This window comes from Anguilla anguilla, chromosome 6, assembly GCF_013347855.1.
Source record: "Anguilla anguilla isolate fAngAng1 chromosome 6, fAngAng1.pri, whole genome shotgun sequence".
Taxonomy (NCBI): Eukaryota; Metazoa; Chordata; class Actinopteri; order Anguilliformes; family Anguillidae; genus Anguilla; species Anguilla anguilla.
The window spans coordinates 12,650,552-12,663,323 of NC_049206.1; the positions used below are offsets into that span (position 1 = coordinate 12,650,552).

General features: G+C 53.5%; 1 protein-coding gene across 5 annotated transcripts in view; it reads left to right on the forward strand.

Moving 5' to 3' along the window:
- Positions 1-12,772, forward strand: part of LOC118229061 (SPRY domain-containing SOCS box protein 4-like) — a 35,770-nt gene that overhangs the window by 9,337 nt on the left and 13,661 nt on the right. Inside the window, exon 1 of one of the 5 annotated variants that reach the window (XM_035420730.1) lies at positions 7,748-7,884. The exons of 3 other annotated variants lie outside the window; for them this stretch is intronic. The gene's annotated coding sequence lies outside the window, so the exon portion shown is untranslated. Of the gene's footprint in view, positions 1-7,747; positions 7,885-12,011; positions 12,239-12,772 lie in introns of those variants that run through there. One more of the 5 variants, XM_035420731.1, reaches the window with a different exon arrangement.

A 12,772-nucleotide genomic window follows, 5' to 3' on the forward strand; every position in this document is an offset into this window, starting at 1 on the left:
GCAAAGTCTTCTCTGGTGTTCTCCAATGACATCCTCAAACTCAATATCAAATTCAGCAGTCATTTTATTTGATTATTGATATGGCATTCACCATATCAGTATTGTTTGTATACTTTGTCTGTAGAAGAAACTGCAAACCCTGAGTGTCCATTGGTTGTTGCAATGAGGAATTGGGATTGTTTTCTTTTTGGGAACTTGCCCAGTGCTCATCATGCACGCATGAGTAAGAGGCGAGAGTTCAACAAATTGGGCGATAGTTTAATCTGTTGGCCGACTCCTCGGGCTCCGAACAAGATGGAGTAAATTCTGCTGACTGGGCTGTGCTGCGTCCTCATTAGAGTATCTGGGAGCTCAATTAGTCAGGCAGTTTAAATGTCACAGGGAGTCCATAGCTCAGGACGCTTACTCTGAACGATTAGAGAGATTCTGAGAAGCGTGTGGGAGTGATTTGGCTGAATGGTAGGGTACTGAGGAACAGGGGATGACTGCATTATTCAGTTTATAGGTCCTTCATGGCCTATGGTATTTAGTGAGGGGGAGATAGAGCCTGGTTTAAATACAGAGCAACTGAAGAGGAAGATAGGGAGTGCACAACTTCATTCATAATCATTGCTCTTATTATCAGTAGTAGTATTTAGTAGTAGTAGTCTACTAGTGCAGCTACTGCTGATGACCAACAGTCGTGCTCAGAGTATATGGTGCTGCAGCAACAGCACTTATAATGTCAATAAAAGTAGTGGCAGATCACAGGAACAGATTTAGGATTCTTTGTTTTTCAGTACTTTCACATTAACCACCCCCCCACCCCACTGACTACCCAGTGAGCCCCCCACCCCCACACCTCCCACCTCCCAGATCTGTCACCATCTGAAGTGGGAGCATGAATTGGAGTGACAACTACAGTTGATTTCTATAGTGTTTTTACTCCAGGGAGTACTTCAAGGCATTCTGCACACTGGCTTTATCTAGCCTATTAGCAGTCTACTGAAGGTGGGTTGTAGAGATTAGCGTCTTAGCAGTCTAGTAGCAGAGGATGTTTTAGTTCTAGTTTGTTTTGAGTATTTAGTTCTCGTTAACTCGTTAGTTTCCCTCTCTACGCTAAAACTCTTTGTTGACACTTGCTAATTGCTTCTCAATGCATGTAATCATCTGAAATGTCAGATTTCGCCATCAAACGGCTCAATTATGCCTTTGTTTAATGAAAATGTGACTCGTTAATGAGCAGTGACATTTTCCCTTTCCGAAACCCCTCTCGATTTCCCCCGTTCCCGCCAAGTCTGAATTTTCAACATCTGGGCCACTGTCAGGGAACATCAGCTTCAATTAAAACCGGAGTCCCCAGATGAGTGGCAGAAAACAAAGCAGACGTGCGTTTTATTAAACAGATGGAAGTCCATTACACGCGTGACGTTTTGGTGGAGCTTTGGCAATCAGCACCCCGCCTCTGGAGCGCCTTAGGGTCACGGGTTCCAGTCCTGTGTGGCGCTACCGTTTTAGCCTTAAGCAAAGAGCACGGTCGCTGTTGAAACGAGCTGAGAAATCGTTACGGTTGCAGTGGGTCACGGAATATATGAGCCATCCAGGAAAATGGCTTCTTTTAAGTAAATAGATAGTGCTATGGGCTCATTACCGACCCAGTGGTAATGATCCTCACCCAGATCTCCTCCTCCCCCTCCCTGGCCAGTATTCCGGACAGGGCTGGGAATGAGATCTGAGGGTGGTATGTAAGGGGATCCAATGTTTCACTAAATATTTCAAAGAGGTTGGCTGCTGACCGAAGCTGTAGGTCATGTTACCAACCAGCCTAACTCCTGTACTGCGGGCCCGTGGGCAGTATTCCCATCCACTGAAGCGTAATTACCCACAATCCCCCCTCGCCAGTGCCATGCTGCACTTTTGAGTGTGTGACAGAAGTCTCGTGAAGGTCACAGGCTATCCAAGTCCCCTGCTGCTATTAAGCTCAGTTAAGTCTGTTGCCAGGATTTTAGATGCTTGGGTTTTCCCTGTTCTGTTCTACCCATGTAATCAAACATGAAGTGTGTCTGTTCGCCACTTCCAAAAAAAAAAGAAAGGACCCAAGAAAAATCACTCTTATTTTGATTTCTGGCACCTTCAGGATGTTGAAGCTGTGAGGTGTGGCGTACTTTCATGTCTGCCTGTGCGTGGTTCACGTGGGCTGGCGGATATGACAGGTTCCATTTGTTTGCTGCTGTCTGTTTGCTTTAGGCCCGGAGAGTGCTGCGTGGTTTCTGATGGTCTGCATGCGGGGAAGGCCAGTAGGCTGCTCACCCGACGTCCGACGCGGATCACCTCCTGCGGGGGAGGGGGAGGGGCCGAGCGACTGCTCGTAAATTAGGTTAAACGATCATCCTCAAACAACCCCCCTCACCCCCTTCGCACCCCCTGTAAACAAATCAGACAGCCTCTCACAAAGTGTTTGGGGGAAAAAAGCAGTGACGGGGAAAGAACGGATAGAGGAAACGGTGGGTTCAGTGGTCTTCCTTATGGAAACATAGGAGGAGGAGAGTGCATATTCTTTTTGAGGATATTTGTTTATCGGCGGGGGAGGGGAGTGTATGTTTTCTTACTCCGATAAAGCCCGTTGTGAGCCCTTTAAATCCAGGAACAGAGACGCAGACTGCACGGGAGGAGCGCCGAGCGAAAAGGAGTAAGTAAAAATAGAGCGAGGGAGAGCGGGAGGGTTCCGCACTGGAAGGGCGTGTGAACAAAACCGCCTCATCTGCGGAGCGGAGCGGGGAGGCGGCAGCAGCGGCGCGGGGAGCGTCGCTCCAACCAGCCCTGGCTGCGACGGAAGCGCTCTGGCAGGATGCGCTTTGGCGGCCCGTTTCCTGTCAGGAAGGGGTTTGCGGTCGGCGGCGCTTCCTGGTTCCCCCCCCCCCCCCCCGGCGGTGCCTCGCCGGTGCCGTGATTAATGCGGCTCGGCTGAACGCGGCGCGGGCCCGGCCGGGCCTGGCTGTAAGGCCCCGGGTTCTGGTGCGGCGTCCCTTCAGTTAGCACGCTAGCAGGCTAGCAGAAACGCTGTGCCCGGTCCCCTTGCTTTACCTACTCAGAGTTTCAGGGTGAGCGCACTGAGAATGTGCCTCACATTCGTTTAACCTCGCTTGGCAGCAGGCCCGGGCAACCCACTGCATTTGGCTCAGACGGACAGCTGTGCGCTAGTGTGTGGTAAGGCATCCGGTCAATCTGTCCGCAGTGTAGTGTGTGCAGCGTTTTACCCAGTGACTTTGAGTTGCCGTTTAGTACTTCAGATCCGGGCTCATTTTTAAAAATAATTTTTTGTTGTTGATCATTTTAGAAACTCTGAGGTTTTTAAAAAAAAAAAAAAGTAAGGTATTACTTAGTTTCTCAGGATTTTTTTCACTGACCGAAACCTGATGCTCCATACTCTAATCCGGACATGCATATGTCCCTGATACTTTAATAGAACACAATTCATTAATGAAATTCACATTAAGATCGTATTTTTGATGTGTGATTGTTTCTGTAAGGTGGAGTGGCTGGCTGCAGTTTTCGGGTATCAGCGATGAGCCCGGGTCTGTCTGCTCCGCGGGATTGATTTTCTGCGCCGGGAGGTCGGAGAGGGGCCGCTCGGCGATTCGGGAGAGGCGTAGCGGAACATATTTGTGTAAACGGCTCCCCGTTTATCCCCGACTTTCCCGAACCTCGACTTCTGCGCCGTCTCACCCCCGTACTCTTAAGAACATTGATTCACTTCTCTAATAAGATTAAGCCCTCTGTACTGTATTTAGCTGCTTTCTTGGAAGCGGTTGGAAGATTCCAGCGGCTTAGATGGAGCGGCGGTGGGGTGGGGGATGGTTTGAGGGGGGGCGGGGGCGCAGGGGGGGTTGCCGGGGGGGGGGGGGCTTTGTGGAAGGCGCTGGAGAAGCCGCGGCCCTCGCTCGGGGGCCTGCTGTGCGCTGCCTGCAGTCTCCCCAGTGAAGAGAGACGATGAGAGAGGTGTGTCTTCGCCGCGCGGCGGTTCGAGCCTTGTCGTCTGGGAGAGGATGCTCCTGCGAGGCGCGATCAATGTGACGGCGGGAGGCCGAGCGAGGCTCTCTGGGTAGGAGCCGCGGAGCGGGTTCCGCGAGCGCTCAGAATGGGGCGTGCTCAGCGGCCATTTTCCTCCGTGCCTTTGCATGCGATACATATGCAAATCTGTATTTGCATATGACTTCACGGCGCGTCCTCACAGAATTGGGGAGATTAGCGAATGGGACGCATTCAACCGAGAGAAAACGGATGAACAAAAGAGAAGATGAATGCGACGGATTAACAGAATTCTTTCATTGCTTTCCATATCAGCCAGTGATCTGTGTTGCACCAAAAAACCCTTTGTTTACGTCATGCTCGCTAACCGTTTGCGGTGATAATGATGACAACAAGGAGTTCAGCTTCCACAAGTAAAAGCCACAACCACAAAACACCAACTAGTGCTGCAACTACTACTATTTTTATTCTCATGGTCTCATCGTCACATTTTACACCTCCATTCACTGCCCCTAACTTTTATTTGTACATGTGGTACATGCCGGTTCCTTATCATATACCACTGCATCTTAACCAGTGACTAAGATGTCTGACACCCGGGTAATGACTTTCAGTTGTGTAACTTCAGCTGATTGTGAAGTAAAATGCTGTTCTATAGTTAACTTTTCTGGTGGGTTCCTTTCCTGGGGTGACGTAGGCCTATTGATCTAATATAGATTCATTTGATAACGTTTCCTTGTACAAACATTTAATTCTTTCTCTCTGAATTTTAAGTTTTCTTGCTCCCGCTCTTCTTGCTATGTCCCCTTTTATTTTGGCTATACGAATGGTCGAAAGCACGTTTCTTTTGCTAAAACTAGTTTTTTAACTTGGTGGCCTCTTCTGTAATTGCACCCGTTGTAAATTAATTTGGATTGGCGGTGCAATTTACCTGCTTTGCTAAATAGGTTCAGAAAACCGGTCGTACATTTAATGAGCTGAATTCAGTTCGCTGGTCGAATTCGTCCCTGCGCCTTTCTGAGTGTGGCAGGGTTTCACACGCTTCGCAGCCCCTTCTTCAACCCAGCGGGGGTCGTCTTCCCCCGCTCCTCTGCATTCTCTCATTTTATCTTTTTCTTCATCTTCCTTTATTCCGTCTCTTTCCCCCCTACATTAGCTGTTCCCTTTCTTTCATCTCGGTCCCCGTCAGATCTCACCGGCAGCGCAGCGACTCCAGCTCACGCTGTCCCTCGGTGAGGCGGAGGAGAAACGCGTCTAAACCGGCGCCACCTAATGAACTGAAGGACGGCTCCTTTCCCCCCTCCCCCCTCCTCCCCCTCCTCCTCCTCCTCCCTCACACCTCTCTCTCGCCCCTTGATCATCTCTGGAAAGAAGAACTGCACAGAGGCTCTCTGGAGCTCCCTTTTGTCTGCGACGCTGAGGAGCGCGTCCGTTAAAAGGGATCTTTGTGTGGCGGCAGCAGTGATCTGGTCCCCGGCCCGGATCGGCGGCGTCCTTTGTCCCAGTACCAGTTGCCCTGTGTAAACAGAGAGCTCTGAAGTCTGGAGAGCAGAGGGGAGCGCTTGACCCCGCGCGCCCTCCTCCATCGCCCTCGTCACCATCGCCATTCTTTCGTTTTGCGTTATTGCTTCCTCCCCAACGCCCTTCTCTCTCGCCTCCGGGCTCCTCCTTTATCGGCCATCTGCCCGGGGTGTGGGGTAACGTCTGCTGCGTAGGCCCCGTCTCTGTCCCCCTCACGCCCCCCCTAACCCCCCCCCGCCCCCCCCCACTCTCGTATCCTGGGCCTGCCCCTACACCCCCCGCCTGCCTCTCCCCCTTCGTAGGGCTGCCCCCATACACCCCCCTCCCCATTCTGGGCACTCACTGTGAAGGTGTGTGTGTGTGTGTGTGTGTGTGTGTCGCCTGGAGGGGACTGCCCTCCAGCCGCCTATTCAATGGGCCATCCAGATGGCCCCCTCCACTCACTGTGCCCTCAGATTAACCCCAGAACACCCCCCCCCCCCCCCCCGGTGCCCCACCCCCCTCCCCATGTGGTGCTCTGTCCCACTGGGCAAAGTGGTAAAAGCCGCTGAAGCAGAAAATGGGGAGGCGGGCCGCACCCCTGTCCCGTTTGAATGGAAGCGGGGGGCACGTGTGCACAGGGAGGTCTCTTTAACTTAATCGCCTCTGGATGCCTGCTTTGCTCTTCTCTCCAAACACACACACACACACACACTTTTACGCAAATACACACGCGCTTCTCCTACATAGCGAATTAGCTTGTAAACAGAACGAATAGGATTCATCTCACATAATCTCTTATAATCATCTCACATAATCTCACATGGCCTAAAGGACGCTCTCTGATTGTCTTTTCCTTTTTCATTTTCGTCGCTTGATTGATATGCGAAGGCGGGGAGTTGTTTTTGTTCTTGCCGCATCCCATTAATACGTGTGAAATGACACAAGTGGAGAACGGAGCGCGTCCGGGACGGCTGATCCCGCCCGGCTGATCCCGCCCGGCGCGCTTTTAATAGCTCTGCGTCGTCTTCGGGTTCGTCACACTGGAGCGAGCGAGCGGCCCGGGCGAGCTTCGGTAAACCCCCGAGCGTGGGAAAAAAGGGGGTTTCGCCGCCGGGCCGGGGCGCGACTGCGGGGACGAGCGGGGAACAGCCTGCGCTCCTCCGTCCCGGGGGCCCGCGGTCGGAACGGCATGCGAAACGGGGGCGCGGGGTCGGACGCGGTGTCCCCGATCTGGCTGCGCCCCGATCCGACTGCTCCCCGCGAACTGACTGCACTCTTCGGGAAAGCAAAGGACTGTTTGTGCGGGCAGCGGGTCAAGGGCTCGGGCCGTCGGCTCCCGTCGTCTTCCGCGGAAAGCAGATGAGAGAGACAGAGAAACGGAGACGGAGCGAGGGAGACAGCGAGAGAGAGAATTGAGAAATGGAATAGCCTACTCGTTTCGAATCGCTCGCAAAGTGCACTGCGGTCGCATGGAGCCGAGGGCTGGTCCCAGTTCCCCTCCCCCTAGCACAGAGAGAGTGCTGTTCTGGCAGACGTGCGGGAGGAGAGTCAGCACTTCTCCGGCCTGTGTTTACTGGAGGGCCGCTCTGAGTGCGCTCGATGGGTTTTCTGCTCCCCGCGTTTGGCCGGAGGCCGCCCCAGACCGGGGACACGCCTGACGGGCATGCGGACGGAAAAACACACAGAGGTGCCCCAGGGAGGGAGGAGGGGAGGAGGAGCGGGGGAGGTCCGGGCCGTGCGGGGCAGAGAGAGGGAGAGAATGAGGGAGGGGAGGGGACTGTGTAAGTGTGAGGAGGGAAGGGGACTGTGTGAGTGTGAGGAGGGAAGGGGACCGTGTAAGTGTGAGGAGGGAAGGGGAGTGTGTAAGTGTGAGGAGGGAAGGGGAGTGTGTAAGTGTGAGGAGGGAAGGGGACTGTGTAAGTGTGAGGAGGGAAGGGGACCGTGTAAGTGTGAGGAGGGAAGGGGACTGTGTAAGTGTGAGGAGGGAAGGGGAGTGTGTAAGTGTGAGGAGGGAAGGGGAGTGTGTAAGTGTGAGGAGGGAAGGGGAGTGATCGCGCTTTCGTCACGGGGAACCTTTGACTCCTCCAACTGCTGCGGCTCCTTAGTGCTTGCACGCGCTCTCTCTCCCTCTCTCTGCCCCCCCTTCACCCACTCTCTCTCTCTCTCTCTCTCTCTCTCCCCCTCCCTCCCTCCCTCCCTCTTCCTCTCTCACCACCTCTCTCCCTCCCTCCCTCCCCCTCTCTTAGGAGGTTTGGTACCTCTCTCACTCCTGCCTCATGCTGCTTCTGTACTGCGACTGACACCACTGGAGCTTTAGCCCAGCACAGCCAAGGTTCCGGCCAGGGCGGGAGCCGCACCTTACGGCACTGAGAGGTGTGTGTGTGTGTGTGTGTGTGTGTGTGTCTGTGTGTGTGTGTGTGTGTCTGTGTGTGTGTGTGTGTGTGTGTGTGTTTTAGTTTGTTTGTCTTTTTCTCCGGGGGGAGGGGTCAGACCTGAGGGGAGGTGGGGCTTGCCAGGAGTTCTGGAATCCTCGGGGCGCGTCGGCGAGCGAAGGAAGCCTCTTATTTGCGACTCTCTTCTTTTGGGGGAAGACTGAGGGGTGGCAGCCAGGTCGGCGTGGGGAGTAGGAGGGGCGCGGGCAGGGAGGCCCCCCCCCCCCCCCCCCCCCCCCCCGTCTCACCTCCCTCAGCCCTAATCCCGTACTGCCCTCGGACGACTCCTCGTCTCAGCTTTAATACTCGTGATGGCTCCCCATTGGCCCGGGCATGCGCTGCAGGGACCTCATGATTAGCTGGCCAGTACATTTCCCTGTTATAGTACGATACTAACACCACAGGTACTTCTACTCAAACCGCTGCTTTTACACGGCTGCATCTTGTGTCAGTTTTTAGTGACGTTTCTCCTAAAATCTTTTTGGACAGTATTGAAGCAAAATTTACCTGAAAATTCAATGGTAAGATCTTTTTGTATACCATGAGGTTAAGTTGGGGGAAATATGGTAGAGGTGATTCAGATGCCATGTCCTGTGCTGTTGTGTTCTCACGGATGATCTGTGCTGTTTGTGCCATGCGCTAAAGTATGTTTGTTTTTTCTCTGCAGCGTGTGTGCTGTGTTCTGTAGAGTGGGCCTCCTAGTTTGTTTTGTGTCTGTAGCATACTTAATGTTGTTTGTTATTGTGTTCCATTGTGTGTTCAGTATTGTTGTGTTTGTATCTTCCCTGGTGATTTCAGTTTAGTTGTTTGTTCTTTAGTGTGTTCAGCATTGTTGTGTTTCTTCCCCAGTGTGTTCAGTATTGTTGTTTGTTCTGTAGTGTGTTCAGTGTTGTTATGTTTGTGTCTTCCCTGGTGAGTTCAGATTTGTTGATTTGTTGTTTCTTCAGTGTGTTCAGTATTGTTGTGTTTCTTTCCCAGTGTGTTGAGCATTGTTTGTTCTCCAGCATGTTCCTCCAATTGGAGGTGAAGGCCGGTTTGAAAGATGGAAATTGATGGGATCTGAACACAGGATGTTCTATGCACGTTTATTCCACAGGGACGTAGCCGGGACAGACTTCTGGTTTCATATCATTTCCTCGTGTTACCTGGCTGTCATGTTGAAATGAAATCTGACAGGACTTGTCTGCATTTGGCTCGCTGGGATAGGCTATCTGACAGCTCTGCTATTCTCCGCTACTTCCAAGTTTTCGGCAAAGTTACATCTACATTCAGTGACACTCCCAAAAGAGAAACGGGGAAAGAACCTCTGCGTTTAATGTGATGTCACAATGGATACCAAAAGCGGCCTCAAATCAGTTTCATGTAAATGGCCCAGGACGGCTGACAGAATGTAATTTGAATGCAGCTTGGGTGATACCTTTCACTCTGTCCTTACAGAGGAGTCTCGCAGTGTATGACGGATGGTTGGTAACCAGGGGTAGGGAGGTGTCAGTTTGAAATGTCACTCTCATAGCTGACGTACTTGAAGACCGAATCAGTCACAGACATTGAGATGTGTGGCTACTGGAAGAATTAGTTGTGCTGAAGTTTGTTCTTTAGTTGGAGAGTTAATGATGTGTTTGTGCATGTTACTGCCATAGACATCAGACCTAATGTAGTACAGCGCTAGCTGGCTACTGATTTGTCTAAACAAATTTTGTGTTGATAATGGAGTCATCTCCATTCAGTTGACTATGTTTGCGTGTGTGCGCGTGTTTTTTGTGAGTGTGTTTCAGTTTGAATGTGTGTGTGTGTGCTTGTGTTTGTGGGTGTGTGAGTTTAAGTGTTTGTGAGTGTGTAATTGTGTGTGAGTGTGTTTGCTTGTGCGCGCTAATTTGGGAGCAGAAGGGAGCAGAAGGAGGGCCAGCTTGCGGTCCCTGAAAGGTCATATGTTGCGTGTTTCTTTGGCGTCAGAGTGTCGCATCAGAGTCCGTGTCGGAGTATTTATGTATCGCCGTGGTGTGTGTTTGATAAGCTGGGGGAGAGCAGCTTTCCTGTGGGTTCGGTTGTCCTCACACTCTCTCAATTAGTGAAAGTCATCAATCCCCCCCCCCCCCCCCCCCCATGTCGCCTGGTCCCAGGGGGACAGTAACGCTGGTGCTCGGGGCAGCCCCCCCGAGGAGGGACGGAGAGACGGGTGAACGTGGGGGTGAAGCGGCAAACGGCAGGCGGGAGCGGCAGATGGCTCGTCCACTTCCTCCTGAGCCCACCCCCCCCCCCGGGGGAGTGAGGCTGCGACTGGGGCGGCCGTGGCAACGGGGACTCCCTCACCTCCACCCCCCCTCCCCCCCCAGGGCCCGTCGGGAGTTCCCATTCCCGTTTGCGCTCGGAGGCACGTGTCTCCACTCCGCCACCCTGGCTGTAAACACGCTGCCCAGGATGCCCCTCTGCGGCCGAAGGGACTCCATATCCCACAGTGCTCGGCGTTCGGCTGCCGTGGAGCGGAGGCTTAGGACCCGAGCGGTTAACCCAGGGCACTGCTGATGCACCCTTTCCACAACTTAACCTGAAACGCCTCGATAAATATCCGGCGATTTCTAAATCGTGTTTAGTGCACGTTCTGAGCGTTGGCTGTGCCGGTAAACAGCGCCGCGGGGAAGACCTCTTATTCTCAGCTGTGGTTCCGGAACCTACCGCCTCCCGGACAGCAGGAGCGGGGTGGGCGGGGTGATGAAATCTTTAGCGGTGGCGCGCGGCGATGTCCTCCCCGCTCTTCACACCTACCCCCCGCTCCCCCCTCCCCCCAACACACTTCCCTTTTGACGTAGCGGCGTGGGAATAACCCAGCTGCGGCGTTCCGAGTCTCGCCTCCGACGGTGTCGCACGACAGCGCGTCGGCGTCAGTCCTCCGCGGGAGCCGCGCGGCGAAGCGCTCCACAGACGGCGGTTTTCGGACGCGCCTTTCGGCCGCGGCTGTTTTCGGAACGGCGCGCGTGGGATTTTCTGTATTAATGACCCGTGCCTAAGAGCATCCGAAAGGCTTTTTTTAATGCCTGATGTGTGTTGTGAGAACTCGTGCCGCTGTGAATCTGAACAGCAGTAAAAGAGGCTTTTGCGTCGGTGCCTGAGGCTCCCATTGGCTTAGCCTGCGATGGCCTGAGTGCCTGTCCCCCTGAGCACTGTTAGGATGGGAGAGAGGTCAGGAAGGAGGGACTGCAAAATGGGACAGGTGAGAGAAGAAAGTGAGGGACGGGGGTAAAGGAGAGAGAGAATGTGTAACTGTAGAGAGAGAGGAGCGAGTCGGGGGTGGGGGGGGGTGGGGGGTGGGGGGGGGGGGGAGAGACCGGGAGCTGAGAGGAGAGCACTAAAGCGGTGGTGTTAATTGGAGGGGGTGTGAGGGGTAACCAGGGGGGATTGCGGAAGGAGGAGGAAGCATAAAAATGTGGTGATTGGAGCGTGAACATTGCCTGCATTACGCAAACACACAGACGCGCTGGCGTATGTCCACATGGCCAGGGCTGTGCAGAAATGCTTGGTAGAGATAATGCACGTGTGTGCGCGCGTCTGTAATATTTACATAATTTACTGTCGTCTAAGCGGCAGTCTAATGTTTTTGTGTATGGACGCACACAGGCACTCTCACACACGCTTACAGTTCTCTGGTAGGGCGGGGTGATAAATGACAGACTGATAGCTGTACATGAATAATGCAGGGAGAGAGGGCGAGGTGGGGACGGGTATTTCTGTGGAGATGAATGGAGTGACGGATGAGCGGACAGGCGAGCGGGCCGATGTAAACGGAGGCTCCGCCGGTCGCCGCGGTTCGGGCTACGCGCCGCCGTACCGCCCTGGTCACAGCCGCCGGCTTCCCGCTCGGGGCTCGGGCCCCGTGACATCACCGTAGCCAAGCGACGGGGGTCCGCGCGCGGGGTCGGGGAGGACGCGGCGGACGGGGTCGGGGAGTACGGGCCCAGGCGAACGAGTTGGGACCCTCTGGGAACCGGGAGGGGTCTCATCCCGTTCCTGGAAGAATGCGACCGGCCCGCCGGGGCCTCCGCAGGGGGGGAAGACCGTGTTCCGAACAGGCCAAAGTGCGATCGCATGGTTTGTTTTTGTATTTTTTTTCTTCTTCTTCTCTTCTAATGAATTCCCAGACCACTTTGATATAAATGGCTTGCTGATGCTCCCTGAAAGTGGACCGTTTGTGAGCCGTCAGTGTCTTTAACACACTGCTGAGGGGGAGAGCGGGTTATTTATTACATGTTTGTTTCTTTTTTGCATAATAAATGCGTCGGCTAAAAGACTCTTGCAGGAGGGTGAGTGTTATTGTCTCTCTGAACAGATTTATGTCGCAGGCACTTTGAGCCTTTGGGATGCACGCCGTCATTCTTGCTGTCCTTTCATAAGAGTATTTCTGTATGTCTGTGTACTGGAGTGTCTTCTGTGTGTAAACGCATGTGTGTGTGGATATTCACCTTGTGTTTATGCGTGTGTGAGAGAGTCTGTGCGTGCGTGCCTGTGTGTGTGTGCGTCTGTGAATGTGTGTCTAAGCGAGAGTCTGTGAGCGCGTGCGTGTGTGTGTCTAAGAGTGAGACTGTGAGTTAGAGTTTTTGTGAGAGTGTGTGTGTGTGTGTGTGTGCTGGCTTGACTGCACCTGCAGGGTGGTGTGTGTGGTACGAGGGAAGGTGAGGACGAGGGAAGGATGTCTCTGATTAAGAAGAGCGGAGGAAGGGCTCCTCTCCCACTGTTCGGCATCTGTGACAGTTCCTCACTCTCTCAATGTGTGAAGAAAGACCAGAGTCAGCTGCAGGGCTTGTCCTGCTCTCCCTCCTTTTGCACTGCACCGAAGG